Here is a 25570-nt window from a genome sequence, read left to right on the forward strand (position 1 = left end):
AAATATGGGACGATGCCCTCGAGGCCGCAGACGAGGGAGAATCCTGTCTCCTGGTTCTGCTAGACCTAAGCGCAGCCTTTGACACAGTAGACCACAAAATGTTACTGATGCGACTGGCCGAGGTAGCCAGAATCGCAGAAGGTGATTTACCATGGTTTTCCTCCTTTCTTGAAAACCGATCACAAACAGTGAAACTGGGATCTTTCACGTCGGAAAAACGCACAGTGCCATGTGGAGTCCCCCAAGGATCCCCCCTGTCACCGGTACTGTTCAACATCTATCTTCGCCCTCTCTTTGATATTATCAGTAGCCAAGAACTACTTTATCACTCTTATGCAGACGATACGCAATTGTATTTTCGCATCTGCAACAAAAAGGATCATCATCTCAGTTTAGAGAAATGTCTCTCTTCGATAGAAAACTGGATGACTAAGAGTTATCTTAAACTCAACAGTTCCAAAACAGAACTTCTTATGTTTCACGCCAGCCGAAAGAGTCAACTGGCAACAACCTGGACACCGCCGCCCATTCTGGGCCAAAGCATCACCCCTAGCTCCAAAGTCAAAAGTCTTGGAGTCATTTTTGACACCTTCATGACAATGGACGCACAAATAGGGTCAGTAGACAGCGGATCGCACCATTTGTTGCGCCTACTACGCAGACTTATTCCATTTATCCCCAAAGAAGATGTAGCAGTCGTGGTGGGAACAATCGTGAATTCCAGACTGGACTATGCAAATGCCCTTTACCTCGGGCTCCCAAAGTACCAAATCTCTCGTCTGCAAGTCGTACAGAATACGGCCGCCAGACTGGTGACTGGGAAAAGGACATGGGAATCAATCTCACCTTCGCTGAGAACCCTTCACTGGTTGCCAGTAAAAGACAGAATTGTATTTAAAGCACTCTGCCTGACACATAAGTGCATCCATGGGAAGGCGCCGCAATATCTTTGCGACAAGATAGAACCTCACAATACTAATCGCGTTCTGCGATCCACTGACCAAAATCTGGTCAAGGTGCCAAAAACCAAATACAAGTCCAAAGGAGAAAGAAGGTTTGCTTTTCAAGGTCCGAGACTATGGAACGCTTTACCAACCAGCATTCGGTTGGAGGAAAACCACCTGACTTTCAGAAGACAGATTAAAACTCTGCTCTTTTGATGTCATGAGACACGAAACATCAAGCGCCCAGAGGCGATTCAGTTCGCATGTGCCGCGCTATATAAGTTTTTCATTCATTCATTTATTCATTCCACCCTAAAGTTGAACTTTCGCTCATTGGATTCCTCCCCCCCTCCGGTGCCATAATTGGCACCTTTCAGGAGGGAGGGGGTGCAGATACCTGTCTAAGACAGGTATTTGCACCCACTTCCGGGCATAGAGCCTGCAGAACACAGCAGGGAACAGTGAGGACAGCGCAGCACGACTCGCGCATGCACAGTAGGGAACCGGGCAGTAAAGCCGCAATGCTTCACTTCCTGATTCCCTCACCGATGATGGCGGTGGGGGCAGCCGAGAGACGAGCGATTGCTCGTCTTCTGCTGCCGACGTCAATGGACTCCAGGACAGGTATGTGTCCATTTATTAAAAGTCAGCAGCTGCAGTATTTATAGCTGCTGGCTTTTAATATATATATTTTTTTTTTTACGGCGGAGCTCCGCTTTAACATATACATTATTTTACCTAATTCAACTTATCTGCATTGAAAGCACTATTTTAACATTCAGTTCACATTGCAAAATGGAGACTACAACATACGTACTGATTATAAGTCTAAGCTATTGTTTGTAAACCTCAAAACTTGGTCCCTTTCATTATGTTACATATATATAATAGCAAGATTTTTTTATGGGTGAGTAATTAGTACCTTGAAATATCGGTTGATCTTGCCAGTATCTTCTGCTTGCAGGTGACAATGCTATTTATAGGGTCCAATTTATTTGGTCGCATTGTTAGCCTGCCAAGCGCACTCCTTCATCTCACTACAGGATGCCGTGCTGATGAACAACATTCCTGTAGTCAGTCAGTAACTGTACAGGTCGCTGAGCACCAATATTAATCTCTGCCCACAACCCTTGTAGCTCGGAGCTGAGGAGAGAAGGTAACAGTCACACTACTGCTAATAAAATTGGGAAATAAGTATTTATACGTTTTATTTTATATGAAGGAACATAAAAGCACTGGTAAGTATGTTACTAATTATTTTTTAGCAATATGATTTACATATGCTTTAAGCAATTGTATTCTCTCGATATACACACACTAATGAGAATTTGCCACACAAGTATGAAATAACAATTTTCTCCCTGCTTTCCTGCATTTCCTTTTAGTAAATCAGTCCCATAGACTTACATTATGAGAAGAAGCTGTAAAGTAGAAACATGGGATAGCACTGTAAAGTAGGAAGCAGAATCTGCAGTGTTATACATAAAAATAATACACAACAACTAGGCCTTTTGAAATTTTAACTTTTTATTTAATCTTCTTAGCGGTATTCCCCGAGTGTGAGCATATTTAGAGTTAGTTATTTTTTGCCTGGACTTCCACTTTATTAGCCAGATTCACATAGGCGGGCGCAACGTTAGGCAGGCGTAGCGTATTGCATATACGCTACGCCGCCGTAAGTCAGAGAGGCAAGTGCTGTATTCACAAAGCACTTGCCTCCTAAGTTACGGCGGCGTAGTGTGAATGGGCCGGCATAAGTGCGCCTAATTCAAATGAGGAACAGGGTGGCGTGTTTTATGTAAATTACTCGTGACCCGACGTGATTGACATTTTTTACGGACGGCGCATGCGCCGTCCGTGGACATATCCCAGTGTGCATTGCTCCAAAGTACGCCGCAAGGACGTATTGGTTTTGACGTGAACATAAATTACATCCAGCCCCATTCACGGACGACTTACGCAAACAATGTAAAATTGTCAAATTTCGATGCGGGAACGACGGCCATACTTAACATTGACTAGGTCAGCTATTTGTTCGACTAACTTTACGCCGGAAAACCCCTTACGTAAACGGCGTATCTTTACTGCGACGGGCGCACGTACGTTCGTGAATCGGCGTATCTCGCTGATTTACGCATTCTAGGCGTAAATCAGCGTTCACGTCCCTAGTGGCCGGCGGAACTAGACAGCTAAGATACGACGGCGCAGGCCGTCGTATCTTAGCTAGGTTTAAGTGTATCTCAGTTTGAGCATACACTTAAACATACAACGGCTTAGATTCCGAGTTACGACGGCATATCTACTGATACGCCGGCGTAACTCTTTGTGAATCGGGCAATAAGACACCAATGAAATAAAAACAATTTAATTGAATTCACAATCATCTTTGCACAATAATGTCACCTATATAGCTACATATATCACATCTGATTGGATAAACAACAGAATTTCCACTTTGAGAAACCTTTAACCTTTACATACCTGGAGAAATAAACAAGAGAAAATAGCTATAGTAAACAAAATGATCGAAAACAGGCCTATATTCCAGACTGGCAAATTCCAACTTTCTGTCTTTATGAAAATATTTATTCCATTGCTTTGGAAGGCAAACAACTTTCAGAAGTCAGTCCTTGTAAAACAAACATAACAGGAAGGTTTTGATTTTTCAATTAAACAACAGAATCGCCACATCAATTGATGTGTTCTCTGCTGTGAAAATGTTGCCGTGTAATAAGTGCCATGCTGAAAAGGAATGTTCAATAGCGGCACATGTGACTCATTGAAGACAAGAACAAAGGGCAATAAAGTATAAACAGAAACAAAAAAACAATTGTCCTATTAATGCTTTGATTTTTCCATTGCATGATATATCGTTCCTCAGCACTAGGATAACAAAACGTGAAACTCTACAATATGTTTAAAGGCCTTTTCATCAGCATTGCAACGCATGAGTGTGAATTCCCATGCTGGTTATCAACTTACCCTCATGAGTTCTTTTAGCGAGTGCAGAGGGATGTTTTCTTGGCTGAAAGCTATTTGGAAATGGTTGACTAATGTTTCACATTAAATAATTTTGAGGTTAAATATATGTGATATATTTTATATAAGGAACCCCTGTTGCCCAATGTAACCTTTGTTCGATACATGAGAACCAAAGCATAAAAGATTCTCCATGCCAGTTATACTGGCACTGGATGCATATTTTTATTTTTTTAGCAAGGCAAGCAATAAATAATCTTGTATGATAGGCTTTACATGTGTATGTCATTATTACAGTCAAGAATACCTACATCAATAAAACATTGTCAGCAAATTGCTAGCATATTGGACATTTCCCATTGTCTAAAGTGGTAATAAAAACCAAAATGTACTATAATGCAGTTTACCAATTCTTGGATGTGGTGCTTGAATTACTTTTATTTTTTCCTTTATTTCACCTGGTGATTCTGCCAGTAACACACTTTCTGTCTTAGGTTTGGTTGAGGACACAAGCAAATATGACAATTAGCAATCCCGGCGTTCCAGAAATGTATCCATTTTTTAAACCATTAAAATCGTCAAGTTTAGTTCCGCTTTATGATTTACTGCTGTTTAGGGGCTCTGGGCTTCAGCAAAATGGCAGTCTCCAGCAAGAAGAAACAGGAGCAATGCTGGAGGCAATGCACAGCACACAGTAATGTTGGTAGTTGTTAAAGAACATTCATTTTTATCAAGTTGTTATGGGTAAAGTTGTACTTTAAGTGAGTAGATCTTTGCTACAAGGTATTTAAAAGATTAAAAAAAAAGACACAGAGGGATAAAGCAGGGTAGGAGGGAGAGGTGGAGGGAATCAAATTTTTGCCTAGAGATGTGCTTTAAAGCAACCCTTTCCATTGCCATTGTTTACAGAAACCTCATCCAGTTATGGCTTATTAGGCATATAAAAACACACCTTTGCCTAGCCAAAGAACAAAAACTCTGTTCCAGTTTTTCCTAGAGACCAAGTTATTCCTTAACCACTTAAAGCGGGAGTTCACCCATTTCTAAAAAAAAAAAAATTTCTTCCCCTAGATTCCTGCTCGTTCGGTCTAGGGGAATCGGCTATTTGTATTAAAATATGAGCAGTACTTACCCGTTTTCGAGCTGCATCTTCTTCCGTCGCTTCCGGGTATGGGTCTTCGGGAGCGGGCGTTCCTTCTTGATTGACATTCTTCCGAGAGGCTTCCGACGGTCGCATCCATCGCGTCACTCGTAGCCGAAAGAAGCCGAACGTCGGTGCGGCTCTATACTGCGCCTGCGCACCGACGTTCGGCTTCTTTCGGAAAATCGTGACGCGATGGATGCGACCGTCGGAAGCCTCTCGGAAGACTGTCAATCAAGAAGGAACGCCCATTCCCGAAGCCCATACCCGGAAGCGACGGAAGAAGATGCAGCTCGAAAACGGGTAAGTACTGCACATATTTTAATACAAATAGCCGATTCCCCTAGAGAAAACGAGCAGGAAGCTAAGGGGAAAAAGTGCCCTCTAAGGGTGAACCCCCGCTTTAAGGACAGAAGGTGTTTTTCAGATTCGGTGTTTACAAGACTAAAACAGTTTTTTTTGCTAGAAAATTACTTAAAACCCCCAAACATTATATATATATTTTTTTCTAATACCCTAGAGAATAAAATGACGGTCATCACAATACATTTTGTAACACCGTATTTGCGCAGCGGTCTTACAAGCGCACTTTTTTTGAAAAAAATTCACTTTTTTTAATTAAAAAATAAGACAACAATAAATTTGGCCCAATTTTTTTATATATTGTGAAAGATAATGTTACGCCGAGTAAAATGATACCCAACATGTCACGCTTTAAAATTGCGCCCGCTCGTGGCATGGCGTCAAACTTTTACCCTTAAAAATCTCGATAGGCGACGTTTAAAAAATTCTATAGGTTGCATTTTTTGAGCTACAGAGTAGCTCTAGGGCTATAATTATTGCTCTCGCTCTAACGATCGTGGCGATACCACACTTGTGTGGTTTGAATACCGTTTTCATATGCCGGCGCTACTCGCGTATGCGTTCGCTTCTGCGCGCGAGCTGGTCGGGACGGGGCGCTTTAAAAACATTTTTTTTTTGTTTTATTATTTATTTTTATTGATTTTATTATTTTTTACACTGAAATAAAAAAAAAAATATCACTTTTATTCCTCTTAAAAGGAATGTAAACATCCCTTGTAATAGAAAAAAGCATGACATGTCCTCTTAAATATGAGATCTGGGGTCAAAAAGACCTCAGATCTCATATTTAGACTTAAAAGCAAAAAAAAAAAAAAAGGGAAAATTTGTCATTTAAAAAATTGACAACAAAAAAATTGTCTCTTTAAGAGGCTGGGCGGGACTGACGTTTTGACGTCACTTCCGCCCAGCAGGGCTATGAGGACGGGTGGGGGCCATCTTGCCCTCACTCAAGTCCTCACACACGAGCTGGCTCTCACTCTCCTCCGCCGCTACCGACGGCTCCGGTAAGCGGCGGAGGGCGCGGAAGAGCGGCGGGAGGGGGGGCCCCTCTCCCACCACCGATAACTGCGATCTCGCGACGAATCCGCCACGGAGACCGCCTTTATCGTTTACACGGCCGCCCACTGTAAAGATGGATACCTCAGTTGTGGCAGCAGCTGCTGCCGTTACTGAGATATCCATCTTTAAAAACAGGACGTATATATACAGTGGGCGGGCGTTAAGTGGTTAACGGAAAGTCGGCATCTTGCTTCTTGTTGAGCATAATGAATTTGAGGCCAGGTTGTCCATAAGGGCAAACACAACAAAAAAACATTGGGGTTGATTTACTAAAACTGGAGAATGCAAAATATGGTGCAGCTCTGCATAGAAACCAATAAGCTTTCAGATTTTTTTTGGTCAAAGCTTAACTGGACAAGTTGAAATTAGAAGCTGATTGGTTCTTATACAGAGTTGCACCTGATTTTGCACTCTCCATTTTTAGTAAATTAACCCCATTGGCTTTTTTTCTGTGTCACTTCTCTCTGCAGATGTCAGGGAAGTGGTTCAAATTTAAGTTTTATAAAAACTTTAACCTTAACCAGTTAGTGGAGTAAATTACCATTATGTTTATAGGCTGGGAGATTGGAAAAGTTTCCTTTCACTCGCTAGTAGCACCTCTCCTGTTCCCCAAAGAGCCTGTGCAGAAATACATTTTACCTGAAAACTGAAACCTGCACCAAAGTATGCTTTCAGGAATCCAAAGGGCCCCATCTGGGCTTTTCTTCCACATATTATAGTTTTGTTGCTGGTGCACCTTATAACCTCGACCATATTGAGGCATGCAAAAGTCAAACCAATAATAAGCAATAATAAAAATCCTATGATATAATGTATTGAGTGATGGGACAGGCAACCACTCTATTCTCCTGTGTCCCCTCCTGCACACTGATATGTACAGTTCCCCTAGGCCTGGGAGTTATGGGGTAGATTGTCTATCATTAGATAGTGCATTTAGCAATCACAGGGTGGCTCCTACAGTATACTTTCTGTCATTAGAGTATATGTAGATTATACATCTCTACTGAGAGTGAGGGGTGGATTTACTAAAACTGGAATAAATCCTGTATAATAATAACTGGAAAGTGCAAAATCTTGTGCAGCTCTGCACCTTCCAAGTTTGTATGTCAAAGCTTAATTGAAAAAGCTGAAGTTAGAAGCTTATTGGCAACCATGCACAGCAGTACCAGACTTTGTACTCTCCAGTTTTAGTAAATTAACCCCTGTGTGTGTGTTCAATGAACCCTTACAATAATTGGCTATCAAGTGCTGAAGTACATCCTTTTAGGCCGGGTTCATATATGTGTGGCCGCGGGTCAAGTGTATGCATGTTCACCGGTTCAGGTGCAATTCAGGTTTGAATTTTGCTTGAATTTGCATTTGAACCAGACCCAAACACACATAGGACTGTCATGTCATGAAAATTGGAAGCGGGGATTCCTGCATCCAATTCGCACATATGTGAACCCAGTCCTAAAAAGAACCAGTCACCAATTTTCATCAATCAAAAACCCAACAGGAACTGTTTTATGTCCATAATTCTCTCTCTTAGCAGAAGTGTCCATTCTGCATAACCTACAGAAAGTCTGTTCTTAGCACAGCTCAGTCAGGAAAAAATGACATTCTTTACAGAGATATACACCCCCCCCCAAAAAAAAAAGTTTTAACATGGTAAATAACTGTTAGTCATATACAGTATCTCACAAAAGTGAGTACACCCCTCACATTTTTGTAAATATTTTTGTTGCTACAATGTAAAGTAGTAACTGTACAGCTTGTATAACAGTGTACATTTGCTGGCCCCTCAAAATAACTCAACACACAGCCATTAGTGTCTAAACTGCTGGCAAGGAAAGTGAGTACACCCCAAGTGAAAATTTCCAAATTGGGCCCAATTAGCCATTTTCCCTCCCCAGTGTCATGTGACTTGTTAGTGTTACAACATCTCAGGCCTCGTACACACGACCGAGTTTCTCTGCAAAAACCAAGAAACTTGCTGGGGTTTTTTTTTGTCGAGGAAACCGGTCGTGTGTATACTTTTCGACGAGGAAACTGACGAGGATCTCGTCGAGCCAAAAAGAGAGCATGTCTTCTTTTTCCTCGACGGGAATGGAGAAATTTGGCTCGCCGAGATCCTCGACAGCCTAACAAGGAACTTGACGAGCAAAACGATGTGTTTCGCCCGTCGAGTTTCTCGGTCGTGGGTACGAGGCTTCAAGTGTAAATGGGAAGCACTTGTGTTAAGTTTGGTGTTATCGCTCTTACTCTCTCATACTGGTCACTGGAAGTTTAACATGGCACCGCATGGCAAAGAACTCTGTTAGGAGCTGAAAAAAAAGAATTGTTGCTCTACATAAAGATGGCCTAAATTGGCAAGACCCTAAAACTTGAGCTGCAGCACGGTGGCCAAGACCATACAGCGTTTTAACAGGACAGGTTCCCCTCAGAACAGGCCTCACCATGGTCGAACCAAAGAGGTTGAGTGCATGCTCTCAGCGTCATATGCAGAAGTTGTCTTTGGAAAATAGATGTATGAGTGCTGCCAGCATTGCTGCAGAGGTTGAAGGGGTGAAGGGTCAGCCTGTCAGTGCTCAGACCAAAGTTACTCTCACAGGAGTGTTTAGATTCAACCTCCTTGCTATCTCCGTCCACTCAGATCCTTCATCTGCAGTCACACAGGTACTTTGGAAAGGGAGGATCCCTGAATTGTTTCATACACCCGATTTATAAGGACTGTGCACACATACCCCTTTATGGTGCTGGGTACTAGCTGAACATAATCCAAGGACTGGAGACTCAGGACATTACACATCCATTTTCATCCTTTGCCCCTTAACCTGTATAGATAAGAACCCTAGCCTTGGTGACACTTACCCTTTCTCACAACAGCCAATAATTACAATGGCCAATGCTGCGTGGCTTGCAGCAGGAATGCACAACTTATAGATAGGTACCAAGCCTAAAATTATTCTACAGGACATACAGTACAAGTACTACACGAAGTGTTGGCGCTTGCAAACATGAAAGGTTCTCGTGGCTAACGAAACTCCATGACATTGCTATCATAAATTAAATTAAAGGACAAGAGGGTGGCTTTACATAGTCTGCCACAAAGTTTGGCTTCAGGGGGGTCATAGGCCTGGTAGCAGTTGATACCTCTATTATTCCCATTACTGTGTCAAACTCAGTTCTCCTTTAGCAATTTCAGAAACAAGCTACATAGATTACATTTACATATTTACATAAATTGTATCTGAAATGCAACAAAGCTGAGTCTGATTAGTTTTAGTTAATTTATAATCTATGATAATAACACCTTGACCACAGTGTAAATGAATCCTAAATGCAGAAGGTATGCGAAGAGAAATTACTTAAAAAAAAAAAAAAAATAGTCTAACTCTGCAAATATTTTAATTGTTTTTCCTCAACCAGTCCAAAGTCATGTGATAGATTGGAACATAAATCTAACAGAAAATACCTAACTTGTGGGAAATGTAAAAAGGAATGACCTCAAATAGTCATCGTTGTTACACAGATGTGGAAATAACTAAGGGTCTAAATCAGTGAAGCCATAAATCTGACTTCATGCTCTGTAAAATGTTTGGTCCAGAGTACTTGTATGACAAAGTCTTTAAAAGGATATGAAAGTAGATCCAGTGTATTCCATACATTATCATACTTGGATGTATCATAATATGACATAAAATTCATATCCAATGGGTTATGTGGTCACATTTTAGCTATTTCAGTGCAGAGAAAACCTGCATATATGTATTCAAATGAAACAGTGCCTATATATAGTACAGTGATACATTTGGTAGTAGCTATTTTCTCATAGTGTCCACAGCAGTTTAACCATTTACTTCCCGGGTGCCATTTTATTATTGTATGGCACTAGCATTCCTTCTATCCAACTTGTGCTTCTAAAAAAGGATACTAGGCATAAGTGACTGTAGCAATGGGAGTTATTTTTTCAGTCTAAGACAGCCTGGGTCCAGTGTTAAAGAGGTAATAAACTCAAAAAATAAAATTTATTATAAAGCATTACCAATTTAATTAGATGTGGTGGCTACATTAGTTCTTTTTTTTAGGCTTCTGTTTTAACCTTATTTGGCCAATAAGTCTGTTATTTTTCAATCTCCAGACCAAGTTAACCAGTAAAAGTAACAGGTAGAGGGTTGAGACAAACCAATTACTGCAGACATGGGTGCTTACAATTGTCAGCTTTTAATGACTTATGCAAAACCTTTATCGCAAAGTAAAATAAACATTTTCTGTAACCGCTTAACAGGCATTAGCTGGAGTTCGGCTTTGTGTTCAGATTTGTTAGTTATGTCTAAATCTGCTAGTGCATCTAACACTACCCTCTCCCCAAATGAAAAATTATGTTTTCCAATGGTGTCTTCATTGAACCTCAATCACAAACGAAGACAGAATGTGTATTACCAGCCGGATCACCAGGTGAAAATAAAGAAGAAAAAAAAACTAAAAAAAGAAAACTGATGCAGCCAACACATTTACGGATTGGTAAGCGGTAATATATTTGGTAATATATGTTGTTTTTGGGTTCACTATTGCTTTTTGCCCAACAACTGAATTGATCAGCTTCTATCTTGCTACAGAACATTTGATAGTACTGGGGCCGATTTACTAAAACGGGTGAGTGTAGAATCTGGTGCAGCCTTTCAAGAAAACCAATCTGATTTTTTTTTGGCAAAGCTTAATTGAAGAAACTGAAGTTAGAAGCTGATTGGCCACCATGCACAACTGCACCAGATGTTGCACTCTTCAGTTTTTGTAAATCCAAAAATGTTTTTTGATCGACTAAACTAAAGGCAAACAGAATTTGCACTTTGCAAGTGCAGTTGCACCCTGCAAGGGCATTTGCTGCAGAGATTAGTAAACGTGAAATTTCACTTTGCAAAGAATACTCAATCACATGAATGGAGAATTAAAATAACAGTATTTTTGCTTGCACATGATTCGATAATGGAAGTCAGCAGAGCTTCCCCTTTTTACTAAGTTCTGGAGCAAATTCCCTTGCAGAATGCAACTCTCTATTTTCCCTTACTAAGTAAACCCCAACCCCAAACCCCCCCCCCCCCCTTACATCATCTCTGACTTCAGTAGGATTCCCTCTTTGTGCCATTGCCATCTTGGGGGTTGCTATTTTAGTGCATAAATAATAGCAACACACATACCCCCTAACCTTGAAAAAGTCGCCACTGCGACGAAACATGTTGAGGTGGGGTTAGATGGTGTTTGTATAAGTCAAATGACAGAGTGGCATCCCGGAGAGTGTTCAGTGATACTGAATGGAGCTTTATTTACATTGTCACAAGGTACACATACGGCAACGTTTCAGAGCCACGCAGGGCCTCTTCGTCAGGCAAGTGACCTGATGAAGAGGTCCTACGCTGCGTGGCTCTGAAACATTGAAGTATGTGTACCTTGTGACCATGTAAATAAAGCTTTGGACCCTTCTGAGGAATCCTTGATGTGCTGATGACATTTCTCTATTCAGATTGTCGGTGGTTTCCAGTCTGTCGTCATTACAGCACCCAGCATTATTTCCATGAACGTGTACTTAGGGATTATTGCGATTGTTCAGTGATACTGACACAGAGCACAGCCAGCTATGTTTGCATCAATCCGAAGAGCGCTGGAGATTCTAGGGGGAGACTGCTCTGACCTTTTAGGAATGAGTTTACTTATTATGGGAAAAATGTGAGCATATGGAGATGGTGTTTAACCACTTGAGACCCGCGCTATTGACAAAAGACGTCAACAGCGCGGCTCTCAAGTGCCAAGTGGACGTCTTTAGACATCCTTTTATGTGAATTACCCGCGCGCGCCTCTTGGCGGCGCGCAGCGGGTAAACACTGTCCCGGCGCATCGCTGAAGAGCCGATGCGTGTACCTGGCGGCCGCGATGTCCCCCGGGTACACGCAATCTTCGGGAACACAGCAGGGACGTGGAGCTCTGTGTGTAAACACAGAGCTCCACGTGCTGTCAGAGGAGAGGAGACCGATCTGTGTCCTTTGTACATAGGGACACAGCATCAGTCACCTCCCTCAGTCACCCCCCTCCCCCCACACAGTTAGAACACACCCAGGCTACACATTTAACCCCTTCCTCACCCCCTAGTGTTAACCCCTTCCCTGCCAGTCACATTTATACAGTAATTAGTAAATTTTTTAGCACTGTTCGCTGTATAAATGTGAATGGTCCCAAATTTGTGTCAAAAGTGTCCGATAGGTCCGCCGCAATATCGCAGTCCCAATAAAAATCGCAGATCGCCGCCATTACTAGTAAAAAACAAATAATAAAAAAAATCATAATTCTGTTCCCCATTTTGTAGGCGCTATAACTTTTGCGCTTTCTATTTGCGAATCTATTTTTATTTTTTACAAAAATACGTAGAAAAATACGTATCGGCCTTAACTGAGAATTTTTTTTTTTTTTTTTTTTTTTTAAATTTGGATATTTTATTATAGCAACAAGTGAAAAATATATATATTTTTTTAAATTGTCGCTCTTTTTTTGTTAATAGCGCAAAAAATAAAAACCGCAGAGGTGATCAAATATCACCAAAATAAAGCTCTATTTGTGGGGAAAAAAGGACGTCAATTTTGTTTGGGAGCCACGTCGCGCGACCACACAAATGTCAGTTAAAGCGACACAGTGCCGGAAGCTGAAATTTCGCCTGGGCACGAAGGGGGTTTATGTGCCCAGTAAGCAAGTGGTTAATAAATGTTTTTAGACAAGCATATTACACTACTGTATATGGGTCTCTTTTTGCGGTGGGCATGTGCATATGGATGAAGATTTCCTGTCTTGAGCTTGAGAGCAGTTTCTATTAATGAGAGAAGGATCATCAAGGGAAGCATTTTGAAGTGTAGTTTGCCTGTCTTGAGACAGATTGGTAAACAAATCTAGTAAGTGCATGTCCATCAGTGTGGTGGTGAGACGCACAAGATGATTGTACAGAGAACGTTGGTTTAAGAAGAGTTTTGTGAACTGGAGGTAATTGTATTTCATCTTCAACAGAGAGGGTAGAAGATCACTGTGACTGTTTACTAATATTTTGACAATTTTGTTTCTATTCCTAAGAGCCGGTTCACACTGGGGCGACCTGGGATCCGACTTCAAGTCGCCCCAAGTCGCGCAGTCGAGAAAATGAATGGAAGTGAATGGGAACCGTCTTAATGTACACTACTGAAGTCGCTCCGACTTCAGAAAAGGTTCCTGTACTACTTCAATCCAAATTCTAGGCGACTTGTAGGCAACTTGTACCCATTGATTTCAATGGAAGTCGCCTCAGAAGTCGGATCACTGTCTTAACTGAAGCAACAATACAGGAAGATAACATACATTTCTCAGGCAAACCCCCCCCTCCCCCTCCCTCCCACAGAGCTGATTGTTGTTTGATTGGCCCCTGGAAAGCCTCCTGTCCTGGAGGCGACTTGAGGTTGCCTTGTAAGTTGCCTGATGATTCATACTCAAGTCGTGTCCAAGTTGCCTCTAAAAGTCATGCTAGAAGTCGTGTGGCCCTGTGTGAATGGGCTCTAAGGGAATGTATTTGAACACTTAATATTGGACTATGTTATACACAGTACGGTTGCTTTACTAAAACGTGAGAGTGCAAAATCTGGTGCAGCTGTGCCAATCAGCTTCTAACTTCAGCTTGTTTAATTATAGTGGATGTAAGCCTGATTCATGAAATTTGAGCTGGGCAGATATATCTGCAGTATTTTGTTATCTCTCTTCAATGAGCTAAGTCCCGTAGCTCTCTCCTGAACCATTCCTATCAGCCTGATAACTCCTGACAAATTCTCTGACATGTTAGACAAAAGCAGCCTAAATCTTCTGAAAAAAATAGATTAGCGGGGAGCAGGCCCTATTACAAAACACCTCTGAGAGTCTCTGCCTATGATGAGAGGGGGTGTGTGCCTTTCCTCCAATCAGCAATTTTAGCTATCTTGGCTGTATGCCCGAACATCACACTCTGTGTTAAACAGGAAGAGAAAATCTCCTAACACGATCTCAACTTTCTAAACAGTATATAAATGTGAAGACAGCAGATATACATGTAAAACCTTTGTAGGGAGATTTGGTTCATCCCTGTGTATCATTTGAGGCTGTTCACTTCACTTGCTGTATGGTTTACATCCACTTTAAGCTTTGACAAAAAAAAAAGAAAATAGAAGCTGATTGGCTACCTTGCACAGTTGTACCAGATTTTGCACTCTCCAGTTTTAGTGAATCAACCCCATAGTATGTTTATCATTATGTCTATATAATTTGTATATATTTGACTTATGGGTTGACTGCTTATAATGTTTACACTTTTTTAGGGGATTTATAGCACCCTATTGTGTTTGAAGTGGTTTATTAACCCTTTGTTGACACTCATAAAATAGCATGTGTGTTTTTTTTGTTTTGTTTTTCAAATAATTGCTTGGAGTTCTGCTTTTAGCTTTGAGGCTAATCAATGAAACACCTTACCCATGTATAGGGCCTGTGTATTCATTCAAGTATTACTATAATTTATGTGTCTGTAAATGGTTTTGCATAAAGTTAGAAAGGATATTAAAAAATGGGTTTACAGAAGAATGGTGGTCTTTCTCATTTATGTGCACCTTTAGTGTTCCCTGGCTGTCAGGACCAAATAAATACTAGACATGTGCATTAGTTTTCGTTCGAATGCATTTTCATCCGAACTTTGGGTATTTTCGTTATCGTTTTAACAAACGAAAACGAACGCGCAGAATCCGAAATCCAAAAGATCTGACATAAAAAAAGGGTTTATTTTCGTTTTTGTTGCTACAACAGTTCAATATAGATAGAAGATTCGACATGACGCTGACAATAGCAATCTGTGTCTATCGAACCTGTGGTCGAATGTGCCTAACCTTAACTATATTAGTCTAAGATTATTCTACATAGAGAGGAAATATTTGACATTATAGAGACAGTGTTGGGGTAGACAATTCAACATGAACGACGAAGATTCGACGAAGCAGCGAAAAACATACAAACGTCAAATCTGTCATTGAAGGCTTATGGTGTCTGTTGAAAGTTCTAAGAAGATTCAATAATTACCTAAACTGTACAATGCCGCAATTGTACATTTCCGATCAAATGCTCGGCCCATAGGCTATAGAAGAATTTGAATGTTGGTCGATGTAATGGAATGGCCCGTGACACCCAGAGACATTTGAAGGATGTGGGGTACTCCTGTTCCAGCGCCACTGATGACTCTTGGGTCTATGGTCACCCTGTGCCCCTTTTGGGCATAGGGTGACTGAGAAATAATAATTCATGTATTGCAGGAGATCTGGACATAATACAGGTGATTTTCATGCTGACCCACAACCTGTCAATAAGAGACCTTCAATCACTGTTGAGATGCTAACTAAGTCTGCTACTGTGGTGAGGTGGATTGAAGCTGAGAGTTAGCCTGGCTGGCCATTATGGGATGTTAAAGTATCTTGCTGTGATTACATTCTGTGTCTATTGTACTAATTAAGTCTCTAAAGGTCAGACGTCTCTTTTCAGGTGTAATAGATTAGCATGTCAACTACGTCTACAAAGGAATGTGCATTATGTAGCAGTGAATATATTATTGCAGAGATAGGACGTCTGGGGGATGACTCATAATTACTCAACTGAATGTCATTGTCTAAAAGAATGTGATTGAAGCCCCATTGTGTGATGTGTGGGTGGAGTGTGTCTTTGTTCCTTTGATTACTGTAACATGCCTGTAACTGCATAAAAAGCTGAGAGTGTACCATTAAAGATTCATTCATACATTTTGAAACCAGTAACAGAGCTTGACGGCCTCGTTATTCTGGGAAATTAGATGGATCGTGTCTGATGTCTGTCGGACTGTCGGATAAGCTGTCGTGAGGCGATGGAATGGGAATATCGTAAACGGTGGTGACCGTTACAGTCGACTAGTAATAATAGTTTATAAATATAGGGCCAGATTCTCAAAAGAGTTACGCCGGTGTATCTACTGATACACCGGCGTAATTCGAAATTCCCGCTGGCGTATCATTGTTTTGTATTCTCAAAACAAGATACACGGGAATTAGGCTAGGATCCGACTGGTGTAAGTCACTTACACCGTCGGATCCTAAATGCAATACAACGCTGACCGCTAGGTGGCGTTTACGTTCAGGTCTCATTTGACTAATGAGCCTGATACGCCGATTCCCGAACGAATTTGCGTCATGTACTCGTCGTTTACATAGTTTCCGTAAGCGTAAGGTTACCCCTGCTATATGAGGGGTAACCTTACGCCAGTCCGCCGTATGCCATGTTAAGTATGGCGTCGGGTCCGCGTCGTCTTTTTCCGTCGGTTACGTCGTTTTCCTAAGTCGTTCTTGAATACGACTTTACGTCAATGACACTCACGTCCGCGTCATTGACGTTTTCCATCGTGAGCTGGAGCATGCGCACTGGGCTATTTTTCAGCCCGGCGCATGTGCAGTTCAATCGGCGCGGGGGCGCACTTAATTTGAATACAAGCCGCCCCCTTTGAATTACGTGGCCATACGCCGGCCCATTTACACTACGCCGCCGCAAATTACAGAGCAAGTGCTTGGAGAATACGGCACTTGCTCCAGTAAGTTGCGGTGGTGTAGTGTAAATGGCTTACACTACGCCAACGCCGATTCTACGAGAATCTGGCCCATAATTATTACTAGTCATACAACATTAGAATTCTACTATAGCTTGTAGGCAGAACATTCGACCGGAAATGTACAATTGTGGCGTCGTACAGTTTAGCTGCTCCGTCAAATCTTCTTAGAACATTCTACAGACACCATAAGCCTTCAATGGCAGATTCGACCTTAATTAATTCGGATTTTCGGACAAATGCATTTTTTAACGAAATTAAATAAATAAAAACGAATTTCGGGAGTAACTAAAAACACGAAACGAAAAAACGAAAACAAAATTCCGAAATGAAATATTTCAGTGTGCACATGTCTAATAAATACTGAATTTTACTTGTTGCCTGGAATTTCTTTTTGAATAAGTTAAGTGACCCTTGTGAATTAAATGTAAAAATAAAAAAATAAGTGTAACCAAAGCAACATGCAGCACAACCAGCATACAATAACCATAATGACATTCTCAGAATCATTGCATGTAATTGGGCCTGGATAAGCACTGCAAAACAATGGCATACTGTAAAATTAATTCAGTTCTACAAACATCCTCTTATGTTTACATGTATGTAAGCAAATACACATCTGCAAAGAATAATGTAAGTATTTGCATCAAAATAGCAAGGGTTCACAGGAACAAAAATAAATTATCATAATTCATACCATGGAAATGTGTCTGGTCTGTAAATCCATTTAAAGTCTTTGTTTCTTAGCCTAAGTGTATTATTCCCAGCCGATAAAGAGAAAGAATATGATCAATTACTATATATTGTAAGTGGTTCTCAGAATGTTCTAATTTTTCAAAATGGTTCAGAAATGGACATCTGATTGGAGTTAATAAAATTTAAATTTCATCAATGTATCGCTTTTAGCATAAACACCCCAATATGTACTTGTATACCACATAGAAAGATTGATGTATATGATCCCTCAATAAGGATTTATTGACCTAAATGAGAAGGGATGTAAAAGGAACCCCACAATTTATTACTGCATGTCACAGAGAACAAGTAGGACTAGGATGAATCTTTAAGAGGCTCAGCATTTGACACAGAAGTGTAACTGGATTTCACCAACCGGTCTATAATGTATTTATTATATCATATGCCAGCTGTAAGAATTTATACTAAGGTATGCTGAGGTAGCCAGTTGAAACATACAGTTTCATGCTTCACTGAATTATACAAAAATACAAGTACAGTGCAAAAATTATTCCACCCACTGGAAAATTTGTGTCAAAATCGTATGCAATTGGTCAAATCGTTATATATGCCAATAAAACAAATAAAAGAAATACAGAAGTTCAGCAAAAACCTAAGGTCTCTTTCACATGAGGCGGACTCCGCCAGCTCCCGCCAGCTCAGCGGGAGATCTCTCCGCTGATCTCTGCTGAGCCAGCGGATGACAGGTCCCTCTCTGCTCACTGAGCGGGGAGGGGCTTGTGCAGCACGGCCTCCTGTGGAGAGATCTGATGAAAACACACAGCATGTCCGTTTTCATCAGATCTCACCTGATCTGATTCGCCATGGACAGGTGGGTAAGTATCGCCATAGTCTGATTTTAGCAGATTGGATCAGGTCAGATGTCAGCGGACATGTCTCCGCTGACATCCGACGCTCCATAGGATTGCATGGAGTGGCAGTTCAGGTCCACCGACAACGGTCCGACCGTGTGAAAGGGGCCAAATTCTACTCTCAGCCACAATCTAAACCTAATCTATCTAACCCTTTAAAGAAAAAACTCACTATACTTGCCTTTCTGAAGCTGATCCAGTAAGGTCTCCAGCGGTGGCTGTTGTGTACAGAGAGAAAGCCTACAATGGCTGTGAAATGAATAGGAAGTGACATCACCCATAGACTTACTATGGGGCTTCTGTTGTCGGCTGCCTTTCCTGCACTCTCCCATTGAAGCCTCTGCTGACAGTTAAGCGCGGGACCAGACCGGAGCGGCTGCAGAATAGGTAAGTATAGCGATCTCTTCTTTACAGGGCTAGATAGAGAAGGTTTAGAATGTGGCTGTGAGTAGGTTTAGCATTAGAACCACTTTAAAATATATTTCCATTTCTACAGCCAAATTGGGAAAACAGCTTACTTATATTTGTTACATGTTCTCATTCACATAGCTTAAAGGGGTGGTAAAGCATCACGTTTTTTCACCTTAATTTGTTCTATGCATAAAGGTAAAAAAACATCTGATGCTTACAGGCCCCCCCAGCCCCCCGTTTACTAACCTGAGCCCTCAAAAGTCCTGCGACGTAAACACGCTAGCTTCTCGGCTCTTCATTGGATGATTGATAGCAGCGCAGCCATTGGCTCCCACTGCTGTCAATCAAATCAACGACGTGGCATGCCGGGGGGCCGAGTGATACAGTCAGCGGCCATAGCCGCCGACTCTATCACGGGTGCGCGCCTGCAAGCTAACCCCCTTGGGAGAACGCTTGCCAGAGGGGGAGTAGCTCTTGCGGGGAGGAGCCGAGACACCTGCCGAGGGACCCCAGAAAAAGGAGGAACAGGGCCACTCTGTGCAAAACGAGCTGCACAGTGGAGGTAAGTATGACATGTTTGTTATTTAAAAAAAAAAAGGAACCTTTACAACCCCTTTAACTTAAACAAAATGAAAATGGTTACTTACATTTTACTTGCTCTTTTCTGAAAACCCTCTGCTATGCAGAGGGGGCTGGGAGGTTAATGTTGACTATAATTATCTCTGTTTGTACTGTGGGGTAGATCTCATTATCAGTTGTAAACTGGATTGAACATTGTCTACCCTAACTAAGGGTCATTGATCTAAATGCTGGGCTTCTGAATTCTGTATTAATGATGGAAAACTCAGTGTGTCCCTCCTTCAGTGAGGATTAAAGCAGAGTTCCGCCCAAAAGTGAAACTTTCGCTTATCTGATTCCTCCCCCCTCGGGTACAACATTTGGCACCTTAGGTACCCTGTCCCCACTTTTGTCAGACCTTGCCGCGACAAGTTACGTCAGAAGTTCAGCCCCCTCCTCCCTCCTCATTCCGGGCCAGTAAGGACCTGGCTGTGCCGCCAATGGGGGCAGCAGCACTCGACAGCCAATGGAAACTGCAGCTGGGGTGCCGACATCGCTGAATTCCAGGACAGGTAAGTGCCCCAATATTAAAAGTCAGCAGCTACAGTATGTGTAGCTGCTGATTTTTAATTTTTGGAGGGGGAGGCTGGAACACCGCTTTAAGTTTCCTCTCATTTAAAATTGTTCAGAGTAGCTTGTCTGCCTGAGGCCTGTTTCACATAAACAGCTTAAAAGGTAAGTTTAAAAAATATATATATATTTTAGGTATGCTGTGTGATTGAGAACACATAACAAAATATAGTGTTTTTTTTTTTTTTTTAAGTATCTGAATATCACTATGTACTGTATATGTGTCAACAAAAAAACGGGTATGTATTCATGGCTTCTGTTCTCCAAGTGAATCAAATTAATTAATTTCACCGGCACAACCACAATCCTTCACCTTTAAATGGACAAAAACTCATGCAAGATACTGTATGCCTTCTCATTAATAGAGCAGGTCACAAGTGCCAAGTGCAAGTATATTTGGGACTTCCAGCAATACAGACTTATACAGACCATACACGGAGCAAATTTCTTTTGATTTTGAAGAAATTCGTTTGATTCCCCCATCAACACAGACAGTGTTGACAGGGTAATCCTTCCCGCCAAGCCATTGTATTGTCCCAGTGGGGCTTGGAGAAAGTCATCCTTGCCAGGAGAAGACGGTGATTATTGCTAGTGGCGATAGCAGCCGCTAGCGATAATCACATGTAAAACCCAGCAAGCTGGTTGTACCCAAGTTGATTGATCGACCAGCATGGTACATTCAGCCTGCCCACACATGGTTTGAGATTCGAACTGTCTATGGCCAGTCTTAAGTGTTCAGATCCACTTTTTTCCAAGCCATTAAACTGAATCCTAGGAATGGCAATACCATTTTCAATATTAATACCATGCCTAATACTCAAAACCCATTCATTTCCTGATAAAGTCTAATCATGAATCACACAGGGAGTAGGACGCAGTGATATAACGCTCAATAGTGTTACAAGCATTTAGAGTTTAGATTGTTGAATAGTGAACAGTCTTTGCAGTTTTGTGCACCAACCATTGTGAGTGCTATTATCTGCTAGTGCGCAAGCAATCGTGGAGCTGGACAAGGCAGTACTACACTGCAGAAAGCACAGTTTTATTTTCTACAAATAACCTGCATCATTGGGCTTTCAGGTTACTTGTGGAAACTATAGACTTGTTCTTCTTGTTGTTGCCAATGAGGGTGCATTTTATACATCAGGCAATATTTGGATGAGATGTGCAATCTATCTTTCAATAGGATGATACACAAAGGGTTAGCAGGAAGTACTGTGAGGTCCAGGAAGGTAGACCTTAACCAGGGCAAGCATGGTAAACAACAAGGTCCTCCAGAAAACATACAATCACATGCTGCAAAACAACGAAGAACCAGAATGGGGAATAATTTAGTGTCTTTAAAAAATAAGGCCAGACCAATCAGGACAAATGCAAATGCCTTTCTGACACAAGTGCATGTGCAGTGACGTCCATCCAAATACACAACCTGCCTGAAATATAAGGCAAGCATCGGTGTGCATGAATGTCCACAGAAAGGATGATCAAGAGGTGGCAGCAGAATTAGCAACAGCAGGTGGGGTACAGTCAGCAGCAACAAGTGAAGAGGACTAAGGCCGTGTACACACGGTCGGTCCAAACCGACGAGAATGGTCCGACGGACCGTTTTCATCGGCCCACCGCTGAAGTGGCCTGATGGTCTGATGTTTGTACACACCATCAGTTCAAAATCCGATTGGGTCAGAACGCGGTGACGTAAAACACAACGACGTGCTGAAAAAAAAAGAAGTTCAATGCTTCCAAGCATGCGTCAAATTGATTCTGAGCATGCGCGGATTTAGAACCGATGCTTTTGTGTACTAACCATCGGTTTGGACCAATCGGTCAGCGGTTCATCAGTTCAATTTTAAAGCAAGTTTTAAAATTTTGGTCCGAAGGACAACAGCCCGATGGGCCGTACACACAGTCGGTTTGGACTGATGAAACTGAACTTCGGTCCATTCTCATCGGTTTGAACCAACCGTGTGTACGCGGCCTAAGAGGGGAACCACTAGGAGAATTTTTGGTAAGGACCAATCTGAAGGGTAGAGTTACTAAAACTGGAGAGTACAAATCTGGTGCAGCTCTGCATGCTAGCCAATCAGCTTCTAAGTTCAGCTTGACAAAAAATAATCTGGCGGCTGATTGGCTTCTATGCACAGCTGCACCAGATTTTGCACGCTCCAGTTTTAGTAAATCAACCCCAATGTGTCAATACTTAACCCCTTTCCAACCAGCCGCCGCAGTTTTACTGCGGCAGGTTGGCTCTCCTGGACAAAACGACGTTACCTTATATTGCTTCGCCCTTTGGCCACTAGGGGGCGGCACATGCCTCCAGTGCCGATGAGAGTGCCGGGCAAGCGCGATGACCGCAAGCCACCCGCAATCGATCATGACAGTGAGAACCAGGATCTTGTGATGGAGTTAATAAAATTATTATTTTGTGTTTATGTTATTTTTCTCCTAGCCACTCAAATATTACATTCCTTTGTTATATTGTTTTGTTTCTTTTATTTCTTGATATATATATATATATATATATATATATATATATATATATATATATATATATATATATATATATATATATGTATGTATATATGGGTGTATTACAATACTATTATTTTCCTTAAAAAAGTCATTATAGAGTTAAAACCCTTCAGGAGTGATAAAGTGAAAACAGATGTCTCCAAACCCCCCTTCTACTGCACCCCAATCAGCTGCTACTCGTCCCCCTCCCACCGAAGAAGCAAATATGGCGATTGAAAGCCTGGAATGTGTGTGCCTCGTGGCAAGCAGAGATGTCACAAGAGAAGACCATATATGTATTAGCGAATCAGATGTACCCATATGAATGATGATTGCTATGTCACTCTATCTATAAAGCTGTGAGACCAATAAAGGTTCGGCCTCTTTGTGGTTCGGAAGACATGGAGGTCTGTGGTCTGAAATTTTGTCTATAGACTACAGGCTTACTTTTGTCATGAAATTTGGCTCAGAGGCAGAATGGGTTATGCCCTGGAGTTGTGCCGGGGGGTATCTTTATCAATCTGTGTGTGTAAACACACAGTTCCCGGTTCACTCAGGGGTGAGAAACTGATCGTGTGTTCATACTAAGTATGACCACCGATCTCTCTCTCCTCCTAGTTACTCCTACCCCCCACAGTTAGAACACACTTAGGGAACACAGTTAACCCCTTGATCACTCCCTAGTGTTAACCCCTTCCCTGCCAGTGACATTTATACAGTAATCAGTGCATTTTTATAGCACTGATCGCTGTAAAATGTGTCAAAAGTGTCCGATCTGTCCACTGCAATATCGAAGTCCCAATAAAAATCGCTGATCACCGCCATCACTAGTAAAAAAATAATAATAAAAATTCCATTAACCTATTTTGTAGCCGCTATAACTTTTGCGCAAACCAATCAATATACTCTCTTTGCAATTTTTTTTACCAAAAATATGTAGAAGAATACATATCAGCCTAAACTGAGGAAAAATATTATTTTTTTAAAAAAAAATCTGGATATTTATTATAGCAAAAAGTAAAAGATATTGTGTTTTTTTCAAAATTGTCACTCTTCTTTTGTTTATAGCGCAAAAAATAAATAACCGCAGAGGTGATCAAATACCACCAAAAGGAAGCTGGAAAAAAAAGGACGTCAATTTTGTTTAGGTAAAAAAAAATATATATATATAATGCGCTATATCAACTGATCATGTGAAATATCAACACACCAAAGAAATGCTGGAAAAAAGGAGATCAGTATATTATGAACAATGAGTTCCGCAGTTCATATAATGATATAATGTTCCATTGATGCTGCAATCGTGGATCAGCTCAGTGACACACTCCCAAACCACACATACACTGTGTATGGGGTTAAAACGACTTGATGATTTGAAGCAGTGTAATCACAGAAATCAAGCAGTCTTGTCAGAATGTACTTTCCACCAGATATTCAATGCTCACCAGATATGCAGGGAAAAAGAGAGAGACCAACATAGTATAATACTGCAAGGATAAGGCAATATCGTTCACAGTACAAGGAATATCACTCACGAATCCCCAGTTAGTATAAGGCTGCAACGTTGTGTGCGTGTGCTGCTCAGTTTGTCAGGCTCCTCATCCGGCACATCCGTGCGTCCCGTCACTCAAGCTCCTCCCCCACGCGTATCGTCACTAGTCACGTGACTTACTCATGGGTCAATGTGTGACTGAAGATGACTGAAACTATAAATAGCCAATCACATGCCCGCGAGAGCGGGAACGGACCAATGGGGAGGCACCAATGACTACATCATTGCTAGCAACAACAACACAGCAAGATCAAGTGTCATATACAATATAACAATAAATACATCCATATGATAATTTTAATCGATAAAACTACTACTTAACAATCCCCCCAAATTGGAATCAGCTTCATTCCTATTATTACTTTATACAACCATGCGATCCATGTTGCGCGGCTCTCAGCCTCTCTCGTTAACATGTATACATACGCCACTTGGAAACGCATATATGGACTGTTATAGTGCAAACAAACAAAACAGAAGAAAAACAAAAAATCTGATTCTAGATGCCGCATATGTTGCACCAATGATCCCCAGTGTATAAGAATCAGCATTACTTTTAAAATACATGGATATACTTTTATGATAATACTTTTAAAAATACTTTTTAAAAATACAGTGAGGAAAATAAGTATTTGAACATCCTGCTATTTTGCAAGTTCTCCCACTTGGAAATCATGAAGGGGTCTGAAATTGTCATCGTAGGTGCATGTCCACTGTGAGAGACATAATCCAAAAAAAAAATTCCAGAAATCACAATTTATGATTTTTTAACTATTTATTTGTATGATACAGCTGCAAATAAGTATTTGAACACCTGTCTATCAGCTAGAATTCTGACCCTCAAAGACCTGTTAGTCTGCCTTTAAAATGTCCACCTCCACTCCATTTATTATCCTAAATTAGATGCACCTGTTTGAGGTCATTAGCTGCATAAAGACACCTGTCCACCCCATACAATCAGTAAGAATCCAACTACTAACATGGCCAAGACCAAAGAGCTGTCCAAAGACACTAGAGACAAAATTGTATACCTCCACAAGGCTGGAAAGGGCTACGGGGAAATTGCCAAGCAGCTTGGTGAAAAAATGTGCACTGTTGGAGCAATCATTAGAAAATGGAAGAAGCTAAACATGACTGTCAATCTCCCTCGGACTGGGGCTCCATGCAAAATCTCACCTCGTGAGGTCTCAA

At 41.3% G+C, this 25570-nt stretch overlaps 1 long non-coding RNA gene across 1 annotated transcript; it reads left to right on the top strand.

The window, feature by feature from the left end:
* Nucleotides 1-1685: 1685 nt before the first annotated feature.
* LOC120928671 lies at nucleotides 1686-23296 on the top strand. Its single transcript, XR_005747293.1, has 3 exons — nucleotides 1686-2100; nucleotides 4418-4473; nucleotides 22946-23296. It is a non-coding gene; the product is annotated as an uncharacterized LOC120928671 (long non-coding RNA).
* Nucleotides 23297-25570: the final 2274 nt, after the last annotated feature.

Source organism: Rana temporaria, chromosome 2 (genome assembly GCF_905171775.1).
Source record: "Rana temporaria chromosome 2, aRanTem1.1, whole genome shotgun sequence".
Taxonomy (NCBI): domain Eukaryota; kingdom Metazoa; phylum Chordata; class Amphibia; order Anura; family Ranidae; genus Rana; species Rana temporaria.